Here is a 19,782-nt window from a genome sequence, read left to right on the forward strand (position 1 = left end):
TATGAGCCAACAAGCAATCTGACATAAAGGGAACAAAATTAAACTATATTTATTCCACAAATCTTATACCCTCATTCTTAGAATATGTAATAGACACTGTCGAAAGAAGACTTCTAAGGGTTTCTTGTTGCTTTATATCATCTGCCACAAGAAAATAAAAATATGCCTATGAATTTGAAATGATGATCTATTAAAAAGTGGATGAACATCCCTTGTACGTATTCAGATCCCAGCCAGTTTTCTTTAGGTATTGGAGGAGACATATTTCATTCCAATGTTTATGCCAAGGCCCTAACAGATCATATTTTGGAAGGAGGAAAGGTCACAAAAGTATCATATGCTATTTCTTCATATAGAAAAGGTTTCAAAAATGGAAAAGTCACTAGATATAAAACCAAGGATGTAGGAGAACTGGTTAAATTAATAAGAGACAACAAGTGATTTTCCCATCCCCAAGTGGTTCTTGCCTGTGCTGTCCACTGGTACAATTGCCCACCATAGCTAGTACCTTGCCCACCATAGCTAGTACCTTGCACCTCCAACTTCCTGGCTAAGCCCCATCACAGCTCAGCCACTGGCTGCATCAGGACCAGAGAGGCCAGAGTTAGTCAGGGAAATATGGTCCCTGACTGAGGGGAGGGCACACTGGTGCCACCTCTGCAACCCACAGATACCTGGGCGGCAGTCTCCAAAGAAAGAGGAATCAGGTAGGATCTTCAGGGAACAAGAGGAAGTTAGTAGGAACTTCTAGTTCGCACGTTCTACCTAAAAAGTAGAGAGGAACCAACAGCATGAAGCCAGTGAGGCTCAAGAGGACATCTTCCTCCAAAATTGTCCCTTGAGAGGAGAAAAATGGGAAAAATTCTCTGAAACGCCAAACTACATACTAATAACTAGATTCCAGTAACCTGATAACAGAACAAGGAAACCAACACAGAACTAAAACACATCGTGGGGTAATGCAAGAGCAAGTAGCTTCAGGTGAAAAAATTAGGATTTCACACCTTGCCCCCACCCCATGCTGGCAAGAGAGCTATACCCTCCTATAAGCCCATGAGCACATGAAACTTCATTTACAAATAAGTTTCCATAGCAGAGAGGGAACAGAGCACTGACAAAATAAATATCCTGAATCCAACAGAGACTGAGGAACCTGGGCATTACCTCCTATCTGGCAGGCAGGGCATATTTTTACTCTCCTTCCTATCAATCTCAAGTCCAGGGGAATGGTTACCTGTTCCGACTGATGCTACAAATGACACTACTCTCACAGACCTCCCTGAATTGTATTATGTACAGTCTACTCAAGCTCTTCTCTGATCTGGAAGACATGGTTGGTCACTGGCTCCTCCTGAACCACGTTGCTAGGGGTACACCCGGGATCCAGCTGTTTTTCCTCCTTGGCACAACAGAACCTACTCCAAAAATTACGAATAAGTGAATACTTCACAACGGGCCTAAAAATCAACACAAAGATACAAGCAATATGACTAAAAAAAACTTCCAAATTCACCAAGAACAGATAACATACAAGGAATTAAAGAAATGTCAGAAAAAAGTTCAGAATATTCGTCAAAACAAAACTCGATGAGATGAAAGAGAAAATGGACAATCAATTCTAAAAGGAGGAAAATCATGTCATGATAAGAAGAATTCTAGAAAGAGACATCCATTCTAAAAAAGAATAAAGAGAACTTCTAGAGGTGAAGGATACAATATAGGAAATAAAAATCTCCTTTGAAAGTATTAACAGCACATTAAACTATGCAAAAAAAAATTCCGGTGGCTGAGATAAAAACCTCTGACTTAGTCCAAAGCACCAAAAAGAATAAAAAATAATAATCATTAAAAATGAAGACAACATACAGGAAATTCTAGACATCATTAAGTGGCTAAATATCTACATAATGAATATTCCAGAAGGTGAACATAAAGTCTCTTTCATAAAATACCATCTGAAAACTATTCAAATCTAGAGAAATATAATGGCATCCAGATGCAAGAAATACAAAGAACACTAAATAGAATCAACATAAGAAGATATCTCTATGGCACATCACAGAAAAATTGGTAAAAACCAAAGACATAGACAGTATTCTTTAAAAAAATGGCAAGAGTGAAGTGTCAATTTGTTTACAAAGGCTACCCTGTCAAAATAACTTCAGACCTCTCAACTGAAACAATGGAAGCCAGGATATAATAGAAAGACATATTTAAAACACTGAAAGAAAAATCTTTCAGTCAAGGATACTGTACTTAGCCAGATTATTTTTCAAATTGAGAAGGAGAAATAAAATAATTTTCAGGTAAATAAAAACTGAAGCTATTTACAAACACTAAATCAGCTCTTCAAGACTTAAGGGAATTCTACATTAAGTTAAAAAAAAGAAACAAATAGAAATAAAAGAGCACAAAACAATTTAGAAAATGACTGACGACATTGTAGATATAAGTTCACAAATATCAATAATTCATCGAATGTTAATAGATTAAATTCTTCAGTTAAAAGTCATAGATTGGCTGAATGGATAAAAATGGCAGGAGCCTTCTATGTGCTGTTTACAGAAATCACATCTCTCTGATAAAAACATATAGACTGAAAGTGAAGAACTGAAAAACATCATGCAAGTAAGCAGAAATGTAAAAAAGCCCCAGATGCAATATTGATATCAGTAAGCTAACAGAAGCTCTTAGAAAGATGGCCTGGTACCATAAATAGTTTTGCCTGACAGAGAGGATTAAAGAAGGTATATGAAGGAATTTATAACGTAAAATAACCTGGACTTTTCCAGCCCTGTGTTGTAATCAGTAGAGATTGCAAAAGAGCAACCACATCAGAGGATTATTTTGAGAAAGACTTTGAAAGAAGAAAAAGAGACTGATCTTTGCTAGCAGATGGCATATCACAGAATATTCGGGCAGGGCTGAATTGAGAATGTTTATGTGTGACTAGTGTGCTCGGCATTTGGTTTTCAACAATTTGAGTAGTTGACATGTAAACATTTTCTCAGAAGTATTTAAAACCCTACTGTTTCTGTTATTATAAGAGTCACAAATAAAATTACACAAAAATTATAAGAAATATTTTGAACATTATCTTTAAAATTCAGTATTTTGAAATTTTAGTTTTTTATTAACTTCAAGAACTATGGAGTATGAGTTAAAATATTTTGATATGTAAAGTAAATGAATGTGGAAAAATGGAAAAATGAAAAAAACAAAAACAAAAACAAAACCTCACACTTGGCGCATGTGCATGCATGCCCAAAATCTCAAGAGGAGGATGGAGAAGAAGGGATTATGGGGTGCCTCTCTAACATGGGGGATGATTTTTCACTTTGTGTCTCTCTGTCTCTCTGGTGAGTGCATACACCCTATAGCAAAAATGTCTTCAAAAAAAAAAAAAAAAAAAAAGGCCCAACAAACAGCGGAAAATGTCGCTGGACTCCCACGTAGTCGACCGCGGTTCATGTCCCAGACCCGGTGGCTTAAAACTCACGCCGGGCGCGTGTACGTGCGTGCCCAAGATCCCGAGAGGAGAATGGAGGAGAAGGGATTGCGGCGTGACCATCCACCCTGGGGGGTGATTTTTCGCTTTCTGTCTGTCTCTCTCTGTCTGTCTGGTGAGCGCACGTGCCCTATAGTGAAAAATCTCTCAAAAAAAAAAAAAAAAAGAAAGAAAGAAAGAAAGAAACCCAATTCATTTGAAATTAAGCAAATTAAATAAGGGGAGGAGTTCATTTTAAATGATCTCATTCATGACCTCCCTAGCTGAGAATTACAAAGATGATAACCTGGTAAACTCTGATGAGGTTATAGATACACCATCCAGTACAGATTGTTCTTGCTCATAAAGATGACCATAACTTTAAGCTTGATGAAGCAGCTTTGAAGAAGATACTGCTACAGGAACACATACAACATCTTAACATAGTTGTGGTATCCATGGCAGGAGCTTTTAATAAAGGGAAATCATTTCCACTGAACTTCATGCTTAGATGTATGTATAACAAGGATTCTCAAAATTGGATTGGTGGAAACAACGAACCCCTGACTGACTTTACATGGCAAGGTGGTTATGAAAGAGAAACAACAGGCATTCAAGTTTGAAATAAAGTATTTATGATAGATAGACCTAATGAAACAAAAGTGGCTGTGCTGCTAACGGATAGCCAGGGTGCCTTTGATAGCAAGCCAACTACCAAAGACTGTGAGACAGTGTTTGCTCTGAGCACTATGACTAGCTCTGTCCAGGTATATAATTTGTCTCTGAATATTCAAGGAGATGATTTCCAACACTTGTAATTATTTACAGAGTATGGAAGACTTGCAATGGAAGAAATCTATCAGAAACCATTTCATACTTTATGGGACTAGCAGTTAGCATAATGGCTATATCACTGGACTCCCACTCATGCCGGGTGTGTGTGCGTGTGTGCCCAAGATCCCAAGAGGAGAATGGAGGAGAAGGGATTGCCGCGTGGCCATCCCCCCTGGGGAGTGATTTCTTGCTTTCTGTTTCTCTGTCACTCTCTGTCTGGTGAGCGCATGTGCCCTATAGCAAAAACCTCTTAAAAAAACAAAAAGAAACCATTTCATACTTTAATGTTTTTGATTCAAGATTGGAGTTATTATAAACATTCTTATGGTTTGGAAGGTGGAAAACAATTCCTTGAAAGAGATTGCAGATAAAACAAAATCAACATGAAGAGCTACAGAATGTAAGGAAGCACATTAATAATTATTTCTCAAATCTTGACTGCATCCTTTTGCCATATCCTGTTCTTAAAGTTGCAACTAATCCTAGTTTTGATGGGAGAATGAAAGATATTGCTGAAGACTTTAAATGAGAGCTTCAAATTCTAGTTCCATTGCTGCTTGCCCCTGAGAATTTGGTAGAAAAAGAATTAAGTGATCTGAAGTCACTTATAGAGATCTTGTAGAATATTTTAAGGCTTACATTAAAGTTTATCAAAGAGAGGAGCTTCCACGTCCAAAGTCCTCGCTTCAGGCAATAGCTGAAGCTAATACTCTTACTGTAGTAGTGTGAGCAAGAGATACCAATTGCAAAAGTATGGAACAGATACGTGGTGGGGACAAGGTTTATATTGCACCTTCAGATCTGGAGCAAAAACACCTTGATCTCAAGGAAGTGGCTATCAAACAGTTTTATTCTGTAAAAAAAAAGGGGGCAGAGATCAGTTCTGCCATTTATAGCAGGACTAGCTTGAAGCTGAAATTGAGGAAACCTATGCAAATTTTACAAAGCACAATTGCAAAAATATCTTCTATGTTGTTAGTACTCCTGCTACCCTGTCCGCGGTCTGTTTACTATGTATATAATCTCAAAACTGACTGGCTTCATTGGCCTAAATCTATTGCTGTCTTGTGTAGCCTTGTCATGGGGTTAGCACTGATGTCTCTTTGTAGATGGGCATATTTTAAATACTCTGGGGAGTTCAGATAAATTGGAACAATGATTGTGATCAGATTGCTGAAACACTATGGGAGCAGATATTGAAGGCTCTGAGTGATAATTTGATGGAGGAAAACATAAGACAGTCTGTAACAAACTCTATCAAAGCAGGCCTGACTGACCAGATGTCTCATCATGCCAGATTAAAGACAGACTGACATTTCATCTCCTAAAACAGACAAACAAACAAACAAATATTGATACCAGACTAAATAGACTTTAAGACAAGAACTGTAAAAAGAAGACAAAGGACACTATAGCACTATAATAATTAATTTACTAAGTAGATATAACAATTAAAAATATTTTTGCATCCAACACCAATGCACCCAAGCATGAGTGCAATACCTAAAGAAAAGAGAGATTGCAACAACTCATTGTTGAGGATTTCAGCACCCCACTGTTACCACTGGACAAATCATCTAGACAAAATATAAACAAAGAGACATAGGAACTACACGATACCATAAACCCAGTGGATCTGACAGATATTTATAGAACACTTTATCCAGCAACCACAAAATACATAATTTTGGGAACCAGCAGTTAGTGTAATGGCTATGTCGCTGGACTCCCACGTGGTCGACCGCGGTTCGTGTCCCGGATCCGGTGGCTTAAAAAACTCACGCCGGGCGCGTGTGCGTGCTTGCCCAAGATCCCAAGAGGAGAATTGAGGAGAAGGGATTGCGGCGTGACCATCCCCCCTGGGGGGTGATTTCTCGCTTTCTGTCTCTATGTCTCTCTCTGTCTGTCTGGCGAGCGCACACGCCCTACAGTGAAAATCTCTCCAAAAAAAAAAAAAATACATAATTTTCTCATTCCCATATGGAACATTTTTAAGGACTGACCACATGATAGGACACAAAACAAGCCTTTACAAATTTAAAATTATAGAAACTATATACAATATCTTTTTCAGACCTTAATGAAATTAAACTTAAATTAACTATGGAAATATCCCTCAAAAACACATGAATACATGGAAACTAAACAATTTACTCCTGAATGACTTCAAAACTACTGAAGGAATTAAGACTGAAATCAAAAGTTTATTGAAACCAAAAATAATGAGCATGCATCTCTCCATAATCTTTGGGACACAGCAAAAATACTCATAAGAAGGAAGTTCATAGCAATTAGTGCTCACAAGAAAAAAAAAAATAGAAAGAGAGGGCAAATAAATAACCTAACAATGCATCTCAAGAATTGGAAAAAGCAACAACAACCCCCTAAATATCATAAGAAGAGAAATAATAAAGATGAGAGCCGAAATAAATGAAATAGAGAATAAAAGAGCTATATAAAAATAAAGAAATAAAACCTAATTTTTTTGAGAGAATAAACAAAATTGATGCAGTGTTAGCTAGACTAGTCAAGAACAGAAAAAGAACCAGATAAATAAAATCAGAAATGAAACAAACAACAGAAATACAAAAGATCTTGAGAAAATAATCCAAGTGACTATATACCAATAAACAAGAAAATCTAAATAAGGTGAGTAAATTTCTGGAGAGATGTAATTTGCCTAGATTGAACCAGGAAGAAATACTGGGTTGTCAAAATATTCATTACCTGGGACCATTGGTTAGCATAATGGCTATGTCACTGGACTCCCATGGAGTCAACTGTGGTTCAAGTCCTGGACTCAGTGGCTTGAACTCACGCCTGGCACATGTGCGTGTGTGCCCAAGATCCCGAGAGTAGAATGGAGGAGAAGGGATCATGGCATGGCCATCTCCCCTGGGAGGTGATTTCTTGTTTTCTGTCTCTCTGTCTCTCTCTGTCTTTCTGCCAAGTGCATGTGCCCTATAGCAAAAACCTCTTAAAAAGAAAAAAAAAAAAAAGAAAGGAAAAAAAAAAACATTACTCATTTTTGCATAGAAAAAATATGTCATGACTTTTCTGACACCCCAATAGAAATCCTGAATAGACCAGTTTTAAGCAATGAGATGGTATCAGTAATAGTCTCCCACTCAGGTTCTGATGGCTTCACTTCTGAATTCTACAAAACTTTTTAAACTATTTAAAAAAGTTTAAGTGACATATTATTTATTTATTTTATATTCATTCACTGTATATCATTACAACATACCAAATGAATTATCCCCTCCAGAATGCACTGAATATTAGCCCAGTCAAAGTAATTATAATACTTATTATTTTATTATTTACAGATAATATTCCATTTTGTATTTCTTAGCTGCTTTCTTTCTTTTTTTCCTTTGATTCCCTCCCTCTCACCTTTGATCATTCTACAAAATTTTAAAGAAGAGCTAACCCCAATTCTCCTCAAACTATTTCTAAAAATCCAAGATTAAGGAACCCTATCAAAATTTTTTATGAAGCCTCTGTCATCTTGATTCCCGAAGTAGACAAGAATATAATAAAAAACAAAAATACAGACTGATATCCCTAATGAATACAGATGCAAAAATTCTAAACAAGATGCTATCAAATCAAATCTAACAACAATAGACCAATTACATACCATGTTCCGGTAGATTTTATGCTAGGATGCAAGGATGGTACAACATATGCAAAATAATAAATGTAATATATTGCATTAACAGAGGAGAGATAAAAACCATATGATCATGTCAATTGATGCAAAAAAGGCAAATAATAATATAGAACATCTATTTATGATTAAGACTCTCAGCAAAGTAGGTATAGAATGTATACTCCTCAACAAAATAAAATCTATGTAAGTCCATAGCTAACATTATACTAAATGGGAAAAAGCTGAAAGCCTTTCTCTAAAGATTGGAACAATACATGGCTGTCCACTATCTCCACTTCTTTTCAGTAAAGTGCTGGAAGTTCTAGCCAATGCAATCAGACAAAAGAGTAAGATAGAAGGCATTCAAGTAGGCATAGAAGAAATAAAATAATTTCTATTTGCAGATGATTTGACTATGTACATAGACTATCCAAAAGATTCCTCAAAAAAATTCCTAGGATTGACAAATGAATTCAATAAAGTAGAAAGGTACAAAATAAATATACAGAAATAGTTTTTATATACCAACAATCAACAGACTGGAGTAGAACTGAAGAAAGCAATCCCATGTTCAATAACCACAAAAATAAAATAATATAAATACCTAGGAATAAATTTAACCAAAGAGGTGAAAGACTTCTACAAGGAGAACAATGAAAAGCTAAAAAAGAGAAAGTGAGTATGACACACATACTGAAAAATGAAAAGGCTTCCTATGTTCTTGGATCGTAAGACTCAATATAATTTAAATGTCAATTCTAACCAAATTAATTCACATATTTAATCCAATTTTTTTTCTTTCTTTTTTTTTTTTATTAATTCACTATACACCATCACAGCACACAAATGAATTTTCCATCCAAAATACACTGTGCATTGGTTCAATCCCCATCCCCCACCCTCTGCTATGTCCCATCTTCCTCCTCCATTGTCCCTGGCATCCATGGTTGCCCTCCATGCCTTCCGCCCCCCCCATTCATTTGTTCTGCCAATGAGCTTAATTAGTCTAAATATATCCAATAGCTAGCACAGCTGACACATACCCATACATGTACCCAAATCTGACCCTAGGCATAAACCCCAGTGAGCAGAATGAACATACTATAAAGTAGTACCCAGCTGTGCCCATACAGCTCGCTGCAGTCATCAAATGTGCATTTTTTTTTCTCCTGCAATTTTTTTTTTTTTAATATTACCTAACACTCATTCCCTGAGCATCATCACAACACGCTAAATGTAGTTTCCCATCTAGGATACACTGCATAGTGTCTTAATCAAGCAAGATGCCAAGAAATAACATTTCTGATATTAAATTGGACAGAGAGCAAAACACCAAGGCATGACAGAGAAAGCATATTGTTGCTTCTACCAGGATAAAGCAAGCAATATGTTTTTCATCTTTGTAAAGAGACAGTAAATATGTAACAGGAAAAAAAAATCAAAACCCAAATCAAAACAAAGTACTACTTGTAAAATCAAGGGCAGTCCTAAAAAGTTGGTTGGTTGATTCTACTTCCCAAACTATTTTATATTTTGGGCCAGGCCAGAAAGGGAGGATCCTAATGGACCAGAAAGGCTAGTATAATTTTGCTATCTTATAGTTATGAAGGAAAAAAAACAGTAAATTAATTATGAATTATGTTTGATAGTGTACTTAGGATTAAAATCATAGAAATATGTACAAACATGAGATTAATACCATTTTCAAAGACATGAGGGAGAAGCTTGGGGGGAGTGGTCACGAAGACATAAGATGTGACATCAAGAGTTAGGTCAAAGGGGCAGATGAAAAAAATATATGCAAATGAATGACAAAGTTTTTCCTGTTCTCTGTGGCTATACTATGCCTGTTCATAAGGTCTTGAATGAAGCATGCACTTCCATGTACATAGATCCTTAAATATATATCTTTAAATGTAATTTAATATTTTAGAGGTAAATTTTAAACAGAATTTTGAAAAAGAATACCTTCTCCTTTTTTTTCTACCTTTTGATCCTTCAAAGACTTATTTTTAAGGAGTTGTGGAGGGTGTTGGTCAAAGAATTTGCCTTTAAACAAGCATTGCACATTGCTTCCACTTCTTTTTTTAATTTTTAAATTTTAATTTATTTTATACATTCAATCATTATACCTCACTTATATTGTAAAGTGAATTTACCCAACATGAATATACTTCATCCAGTGCTGTTGAAGATACCAAACACATTATTATCAACAGATAACATTGCTTACATTTCTTAAAATTTTGTTTGCTTCTAGTGATTGTAATGGCTAACAATATGTATGTGTGTGTGTGTGTGAATGTGTATGTGTGTGTTTGGTTATACACATTTATGTGGCATACATGCTTATCTAAATATGCATGCTTCTATGTATTTGTGTATACTTTCATTATATGACAAATTGATAGTTTTCACACTAAAGCAATGTCTAACAAATGACCCAGGTTATCTTGGGTCAAATGTTAAAACTTTCCTATTAAAATGATTTCTTGCTAGGGCTAGCCTCATATCCTGATGGGTAAGGGAACCAGATCCAGATCCTCTACCAGCATTTAAATACACATTAAAGTCATCAAACTACCACTGTAGGTCTCCATAATAATGAAAGAATTCATGAGGATGAGTTTAAAAAGTCAGTTTTTCTTTGACTTCCAAAATGTAAATTCATAGCAGAGTATAGAGAAATTAAACACTTTTCAAAAAATATTTACACTAATATCATTATTAAGCTCATTCATTAAATACACTGATCAAATGGGTTTAAGCAAAGCTGCATTATTTGAGGAACGGTGGATGTATGCAGGGTCTGATGTACTAATACTTCGGACCACAGTAAAGAAAAGAAACTAAAGATCTATGATGGACTTTGAAGAAAGAGTTCTGCCATTATTTTCTCTATTTCAAAGTGTTCATACTAATCTCTGTCTTCCTACTGTTGTCCTAGAGGGGAGACTTCTGGAGGATACAATGGACTGTGTCATCCTCCCTTTCTTTCACTCTCTGCACTCTAGGAGTACTACTGTAGTGTCTTAGTGTTTGAAACACTATCACACGTCTCCCCACATTTAGGGATAGTGCTATATTCTCAGAAAAAGGTCCTAGTTGTCAAGTAGGTGTAATAATCTATAGAGCTATTCTTATGTTCTCACTTGGATACTATATTGATCTTATGTTTTAAGGTGCTCGCATTATTGCTAGTTCAGTGAACATGTTGAATAAAGATATCAATGAATTAATTACAGCCTTACTGAGAAGAAGAAGTGTACAACTATTTTCAATTATGAGAATTATTATGCCAAGTGACTTGGTGATAGAGACTGGTAATTAGAGCAATCCTAACTGAATTAGCAATCTCTTTCTGCATATTTGTTTTAAATAAAGAGTAAGCTAATGATCTATCCAAGATTAAAAATCTGTCTGTAAGAAGTATTCAGGACATGGTTCAGTTTTAAGAGCCACATTTTCTTTTTGGAACTTCTAAAAGTTTGTCTTTTTTTTAAATCTATTTAATCCTTGGTCTCTCAACTGAAACTGCAAATTATATGGAAATCTTCACAGTGCACCTATCACGCTATTATTTGAGGGTTTAGAGGCATGTGTAGTAAATAACGCATTGTGGATATCTGGCTATGACATAGGACAGACAATATTACCTTATGAGATTGAGAATTTCCATCAGATAATAATATGAAATTTAAATAAATGTGTTAGATACTAAGGACCTCATTATCCATCACCAGTCTCCTGAGTCATCCTATTCTCTTCTACTTAGCCAGTGAGGTAACATTAGCATTGATCCATGGCAATAAAAGATACAACGCATGAGAGGGAATTACCAGATTTGGTTCCTTTTAAGTAGATATGGATAGAAAAATACATTGTATGCAACCTTCAAATTAGGAATGTATGACTTTATAATTTAGGATTATTATAAAGTAAGAGGGAAACATGCAAAATTAAGTACGAGATCATTGGTCTTTGATAGTATATGAATTACATAGAGTCTCTTCTCTTTCTGTATAAAATCTCCAAAGACAATCCAGACTGTTCTTTCTTGGTTCAGATGCCCATTTCCCACCCATGACTGAGCCAGGGAGATAGGAAACTCTCACTGTCTAGTTTTGGTTTATGTCCATCTCTTTGGTGGAGAAAGTTGTGGCTTTTGAATAGCAGTCTTTCTCTCCTTTAGTGGGTCTTGTAAAGGCAGTTCCCCAAGAGAAGATGGAAGAGAGTGGATATCTGCAGCGACTTTTGAGAACCAGACAACACAACCTAACACCAAACATCCTGGAACCTGAAGAGAGATGATCAGTGATAAATTGACTGTTACACATTTGGTCAGTTTTTAAGGAAAGTGGTATCATATGTTTGATTTATACTTACCTCCTCTTCTGGGAAATAACGGAGACTGTGAATTCTATATCCTACAGTGAGTAGAAGCCACAATTTTGGTTTGGAAGGCTAGATGGGCTTCAGCATGGAATATAAACTGGTATGAGACAACCCTAGCTTTTTAAATAATTTTCCAAGGGTAAGATGACCTTTAATGGGGAGAAGTCTTAATTTGTGAACTGGGATTATTAAAGGAGACAACATACATAATGTTTCTGCCATTTTTAGGTAATCTGGAGGAAGGGGAGGTTTATTTGAGTAATCTTCAACTACCAACATTTCTTTCAACCAGTTATACTATATTCTTATTTAAAAGAGAATTCATAGAGATAACTTAGACAGTTTTGGAACCTTTTTCATGACACTATAGAAAATGTAATTTCATACCTGAAAATAGAAAGCACTTTTATCTCTAAAAGTGAGATACATTGTGATCTCTAGTTCTCACAGATTTTGAATATTCTATTCTGCTGCTGAAATTTTATGCTATAAAACTTGAACTTTTCTTGTAATAAGCAGAGTTAAGCAGCAATCATCAGAACCCATAGTCAGTGGGTTCTTTCACTATCATGTACAATAAAAATGTCAGCATTTTACATCGTATCAATTTCTTCAAGGCTAATTTTGCTAATGAGTTAGAACACATAGGCATTCATTGTATAAGTTGAGTGACTATATTTTTCTCCATAATCAAAATGAGTTTTTAGACTATGTAGTGACCTAAAGCAAAACTGCTTTGTTTCTAATCTAATAGTCAGAAAAAACAAGTGACTTTGGTTTGTGTCCTTCATTTGTGGCTTTTAGTTAATTCAGTATATCCAATCAGAATTTTAGAAGTTAAATTTGTATTTTTAACCACATTTACTGGAAAATTGGTACAGATAAAAATAGAAATCAGCATTTATGATGGAACTGAATTATTCTTCATCTTTTTTGACAAATTTCTAACATTTCTAGTGCGTTCAGATCTATGCTGACACATTAACCAAAAGTTACAGGGTAAATGGATTGTGTCGTCATAGGTTACATGTGTTTTACACAAACACAAAATTAAATAAAAATCTCAGAAATTTGTGTAGCTTGGGATTAGAAAAAACATGAGTTTAGTTCTTTAAAAAGAAAGTAAAGTTTGTTTTGTGAATCTTTTTCATCTATGAACATAGTATTTAGTGAATTGAATATGAATAGCAGCCTAAAGAATTAAACTTCAAGAGAAATTTAGCTCAGGAGATTTCATCTATACAACAATACTTTTCCTTCTTTAAATTCAAAGAAAAGGTCTTAGATGTCTTTCCTGGTACATTTAGGAAAAAAAAAATATTCCTGCTAGGTAAAAATATTCATGTTAGGTAACCGCTAAATGTAAAATTATTTTAGTGTTCTCTGAACTATTGGAAAGTAAGTTATAATTTTAAAAATAAGGAAATTTTAGTAAATTGATACTATCTAGCATTACATTTAAAAGAGAATAAAGTTTAAAGAAACTCTCCCATCATGAACCTGTTAAAATACAACAGAGAATATGGGACCAGCATTTAGCGTAATGGCTGTGGTGCTGAACTCCCATGTAGCCGACTGCAGTTCGAGTCCCGGACCCGGTGGCTTAAATTCACGCTGGGCACGTGTGTGTGTGTGTGTGTGTGTGTGCGCGCCCAAGACCCCGAGAGGAGAATGGAGGAGAGGGGATTGTGGCGTGGCCATCCCCCCTGGTAGGGGGGTGATTTCTTGCTTTCTGTCTCTCTGTCTCTCTCTGTCTTTCTGGCGAGCACATACAACCTATAGCAAAAACCTCACAAAAAAAAAAAATAGTTTCATTACCTTAAAAATGTTTCCTTTGGCCATCTATTTATACTTCCTTCTCCCTCTTAATTATCTTGCAGTAATACATATGGCCTCTTGGAATGAGTTATAAATTTGCTCTTTACTTCTATTTTATAGAATTGATTATAGAAAATTGATATGTCTTCCTTAAATGTTCAGTAGAATTCACCCAGTTGGGCCTGGTGCTTCTGTTTCGGAAGAGATTTTAATCATTGGTTTCATTTTTAAAACAGATACATAGACCTATTTGGCTTATTTCTTCTTGTGTGAGTTTTGTCTTTCCAGAAATTGGCCCATTTTCCTATATTATCAAATCATGGCCATGGAACCATTCAGAATACTCCTTAAATAGCCTTTCAATGTCCATGGGATTGGTAGTGAAGGATCCTCTTTCAAAAATGAAAGAAGGTATTAGTAATGTCTGTCTTCTCTCTTTTTATTTTAGTTTGGCTAGAAGTTTATCAATTCCATTGAGCTTTCAAAAAAAAACAGTTTATATCAATATTTGCATTCTTTTTTAATGATTTCTTGTTTTTACTCTCATTAATTTGTGCTATAATTAATTGCTTATTCCTCTGTTTATATTGGAATTAATTTTCTCCTCTTTCTCTATATTCTTAAGATGGAAACTTAAGATTATTGATTTAGACTTTACTTTTTGTTTATAAATGCATTTGGTGTTATAAATTTCCCTATAAGTACTGCTTTCACAAATTTTGATGAATTGAATCTTCACTTTTTGTGTAGTTAAACATTTTTTTTTCTTTTTTTTTTTGGAGAGGTTCTTGCTATGGGGTGTGTTCGCTCGCCAGACAGACAGAGACAAAGAGACAGAAAGCGAGAAATCACCCCCCCTCCCAGGGGGGGATGGCCATGCCGCAATCCCTTCTCCTCCATTCTCCTCTCGGGATCTTGGGCACACGCACATACGTGCCCTGTACTTAAACATATTTTTAAATTTATCTTGAGATTTCCCCTTTGACCTACTTTCTATTTAGAAGTGTATTGTTTAGTCTCCAAGGATTTGGAGATTTTTTTTTCCAGCTATATGTCTGTTATTGATTTCTATGTACATTCCAGTGTGGTCTGAGAACATATTATATGATATCTATTACTTTAAATTTGATAAGACCCATGCTATGGACCATCTTGTTGAATGTTCCCTGTGATCTTGAGAAGAGTGTGTCTTCTGCTCTTGGTAGATTAAGTGTCCAATATATGTCAACTAGACCCAGCTGGTAAATGTTGCTGTTTCGCTCAAGTAATGTCTTTACAATATTTTTGCCTGCCATATCGGTTAATTTCCAATAGAGGGGTGCTGAAGTCTACCACTACGGTTGTGGATTCGTCCATCTCTTCTCGCAGTTCTACCAGGTTTGAGACTATGTACTTTGATGCTTTGTTGTTAGACACAGCACACTAAGGATTGTTATGTCTTCTCCAAGACTTCATTCCTTTATTGTTATGGGTGCATGCCCTTCTTTGTCTCTCATATGCATTGTTTTGCTTTTATGTCAGATTTGTCTAAAATTATTATAACTACTTTATCTTTCTTTACTTCATGACATGCAACTTGCACAAGATAGCTTTTTGTCTCTTTACTTTTAATTTCTCTATGTATTAAAATTTAAAGTGGATTTCATGTAAGCAAAATGAAGTTAGATGCCCTCCTCCTTTTTTTAATCTACTCTGATGACCTCTGTCTTTTAATTGGTGTATTTAGAAAATCCACATTTAAAGTTATTATTCATATAATATAGTTATCTGCCAGATTTGTTACTCTTTTCTGTTTATATCACACACACTTTTTATATTTATTTTTATTTTCTACTCGTCTTTCGATTTCTTTGTTGTTGTTATTTTAGAGAGAGATTTTTGCTGTAGGGCACATGCACTAACCAAAGAGCTCGAAAGAGAAAGAGAGACAGAAAGCGATTAATAAATCACCTGTCTGTGGGGTGGGGAGGTGTGGCCATACAGCAATCTCTTCTCTTCTTGGGATTCTGAGCACTCAAGCAAATATGCCTACTATGAATTTCTAACAACGAGCTCCAGGACTCGAACCTCAGTCAGCCGTGTGGGAATTCAAAGCCTTAACCACCACTCCACCTGGTAGTCCCACGTTCTTTTAGTTTAATTGTACATATTATATTATTTCATTTTGTCTCCTCTTTTACCATATCAATTATACTTTCAAAGACATTTTTTTTTTTGAAGAGGTTTTTCGCTATAGGGCGTGTGCGCTCGCTAGACAGACAGAGAGAGACAGAGAGACAGAAAGCAAGAAATCACCTCCCAGGGGGGATGGCCACGCTGCAATCCCTTCTCCTCCATTCTCCTCTTGGGATCTTGGGCACGCACGCACACGCGCCTGGCGTGAGTTTTAAGCCACCGGGTCTGGGACGCGAACCGCAGTCGACTATGTGGGAGTCCAGCGACATAGCCATTACGCTAACTGCTGGTTCCCTCAAAGACATTTTTAAGTGGTTTCCATAGAGTTTGCAATAGATACAACAAAAAATGTTCACACTTAAATAGCATTGTATGTCTTCACAAATAGTTTAAGTATTTTACCACAGAAAATTTGCAAATCCTCTCTTCTAGCCATTCTAACATTGCTGTTATTGATTTCATTGTCCACAAGTGACAATCACTGGACATAGTATTGCTATTATTATTTTGTACATGCTGTTGTCTATCAGATCAACTATAAATATAAAAAACATATGTCTCTCTCTGGTGAATGCACACACTTTTTGCAAAAAAAAATAGAATATGTAAAGTAGAAGTTTTTATTTGACTTCTCTTGTTTCATTTGCTATTACTTTTTTAGTGTTCTACCTTTCTTTATGTAATCTGCATTTCTGACATATATTCATCTGTCTGAAGAACTTCTTTTGACAAATTTTGACAAAATCCTTTTACTTCTATTTGTCTAGAAAAGTGTTTCTTCTCCACTTTTGAAGGCTTTTTTTTTTTTTTTCTTTTAACACTATATATTTCACACTTGCTTTCACAGTTTCTGAAGAGTGGTACATTATAATTCTTATCCATATCCTTACTTTTCTATAGTAAGGTAGGTTTTGCTCTGGGCCTTTTTCATAACTTACTCTGTCTTGGGAGCCAGCAGATAGTGTGGAGGTTAAGGGCACTGGACTCCCACATGGCTGACCATGGTTTGAGTCCCGAACCTAGCAGCTTGCTTTCTCTCTCTCTCTAGTGCGCACGAGCTCTGTCCCTCTCTGGTTAAATTTAAAAATAAGTAAATAAATAAATAAAGCTAAATAGAATAATTCTTTTAAAAAATCTTACTCTGTCTTTAGTTTTCTGTAGTTTGAATGTCCTATGATATTCAATAAGTACTACATTTTACTTATAGTTCTCTGAGCTTTCTAGATCTGTTGTTTTGGTGTTGGTGACTAATTTTGGAAAATTCTGTCACTTTTACCATACACACACACACACACACACACACACACATAGTGTAGTGAATTATATATTATGTATTATGTATATGTATATGTATATGTGTATGTATATATTTAGTTCCTTCTCTCTCCTTCTGGTGTTCTCATTAAACATACACTGTATCTTTTGCAATTATTTCACAGCTCTTAGATATTCTGTTCCATTTTTGTCGTTTTCTTTTTTTCTTTGCATTTCAGTTTTGGAAGTTTTTATTGACGTTTCTTCAAGCTCAGTGATTACTTCCATGACCTGTGCAGCTTATTGAGGAGCCTATTAAAGGCAAACATCATCACTGTTATAAAATTTTTGATTTCTGGCATTTCTTTTGATTCTTTATCAGACTTCTGATCTCTAATTACATATCCATCTCTTCTTGTATGTTGTCCACTTTTTCCTGTAGGACACTTAGTATATTATAGTTATTTTGAATTTATGGTCGGATCATTCTAAAGTCTCTGCCATATCTGAGTCTGGTTCTGATGTTTGCGCTATCTCTTCAAATTGTGCTTTTTATTTGTTCGTATCCTTGTTTGTGTCTGTTATGATGCCTTGTAAGTTTTTTGGTGGAAAGTGCACATGAGGTTCTGAGTGAAAGGAATTGAGATAAACAGCCTTCAGTGTGAGGTGTCCTGTTTATTTAGCTAGAAGTTAGGCTGATTGCTGTTTGCTCTGGCTGTGAGTATGAGAGGCTCAAATTCCCTCTGATGTCTTTTTTTTTTTATCTGCCTTTGCTGTCTTTGGGTTTCTCTAGAGACTCCTTAAAAATGGTCTGAGCCATGCAGCTCTTTCATTTGTAATCTTCTTTTATTATGTGAAAGCACTATTGATAATGATAATAAGGTACAGGAGGAGGAAAAGCCTTCAATATTCTATGATTACAGTCAGTCATTTTTAAAATTTTTTTTTTTTTAGTTAGTTATTTTCTTCCATGAGAGAAAGACATGGAGAGGGAAAGAAAAAAAAAAAAAAAACCAGAAAGCCAGAAAGAGAGATCCAGTCACAGTCAGCTGGATTGTGTATGAATGCATATACCTAGCACACACAGAGAGGTCCCAGGACATGAACCAGGAACTCAGCCATATGGTTCCAGCATCAGAGTGTCACATTACCATTGTGTCACCATTGGGTCCAGGTTGTCTTTTAGTTTTCTGTTTCCATTGTGTTAATTTAATTTTCGATTTTATTAGAATTTCTGTCTGCTATATTTTGAAACATTTCTGTTACATCCTTCTCGGTTATCTGCATATCATGTTCTTTATCCTTTCCTGCCTTGTGATTAATACATTTCCTTTTTCCAATTTTTACGATAATTTAGAAGGTAGAGTTTTGTACATATTATTTGAGTATACAACTTTATAACAAATTCTGTAGTCATGCATATACACAACAAAGACATTAACATGATATCCAAATATATAACAATCCACTCTTGTTCTCTTATTCTGCTAAATTTTTAGCATATAATTTTAATACTATCATTTCCTCAAGATAGGAGGATAAGTATTTCCCCTAATACATATATATATGTGTGTGTATATGTACAAATATACATACATACAGAATCAATAAGTACAGAAAATCATAGCTAAGAAACTATATTTATTTCTGCCCCAAAGCCATTTGCATTTCAATAGGGATTGTGTTGAATCTGAAAAGCAATTAGGGGGAGTGTTGCCACCTTATCGATGTTGCCTCATCATTCATAAACATGGATGTCTTTTTTGTTCTTTTTTTTGGAGAAGTTTTTGCTATAGGGCGTGTGCACTTGCCAGAAAGACAGAGAGAGGCAGGAGACAAAAAGCGAAAAATTACCCCCGGGGGGGATGGCATGCCACAATCCCTTCTCCTCCATTCTCATCTCAGGATCTTGGGCACGCAAGTACACGGCATGAGCTTAAGTCATTGGGTCTGGGACTCAAACCGCGATTGCCTACATGGGAGTCCAGCAACATAGTCATTACATTAACTGCTGGTCCCAAACATGGATGTCTTTAGGTTTAAGTCTTAAGTACATTTTAATGATGTTTTATAGATATCAATATTTTCAATATTTTGCAGTTTTTCATTTTTTAATTAAATTTATTGTTATTGAAATTGCCTTGTTAGTTTCTTATTGTTCATT

General features: G+C 35.4%; 1 pseudogene; it reads left to right on the forward strand.

Moving 5' to 3' along the window:
• The first annotated feature begins 3,758 nt into the window (after positions 1 to 3,758).
• Positions 3,759 to 5,634, forward strand: LOC102481736 (atlastin-2 pseudogene; annotated as a pseudogene).
• The last annotated feature ends 14,148 nt before the right edge of the window (positions 5,635 to 19,782 follow it).

Source organism: Tupaia chinensis, unplaced genomic scaffold (genome assembly GCF_000334495.1).
Source record: "Tupaia chinensis unplaced genomic scaffold, TupChi_1.0 Scaffold000046_2, whole genome shotgun sequence".
Classification (NCBI taxonomy): domain Eukaryota; kingdom Metazoa; phylum Chordata; class Mammalia; order Scandentia; family Tupaiidae; genus Tupaia; species Tupaia belangeri.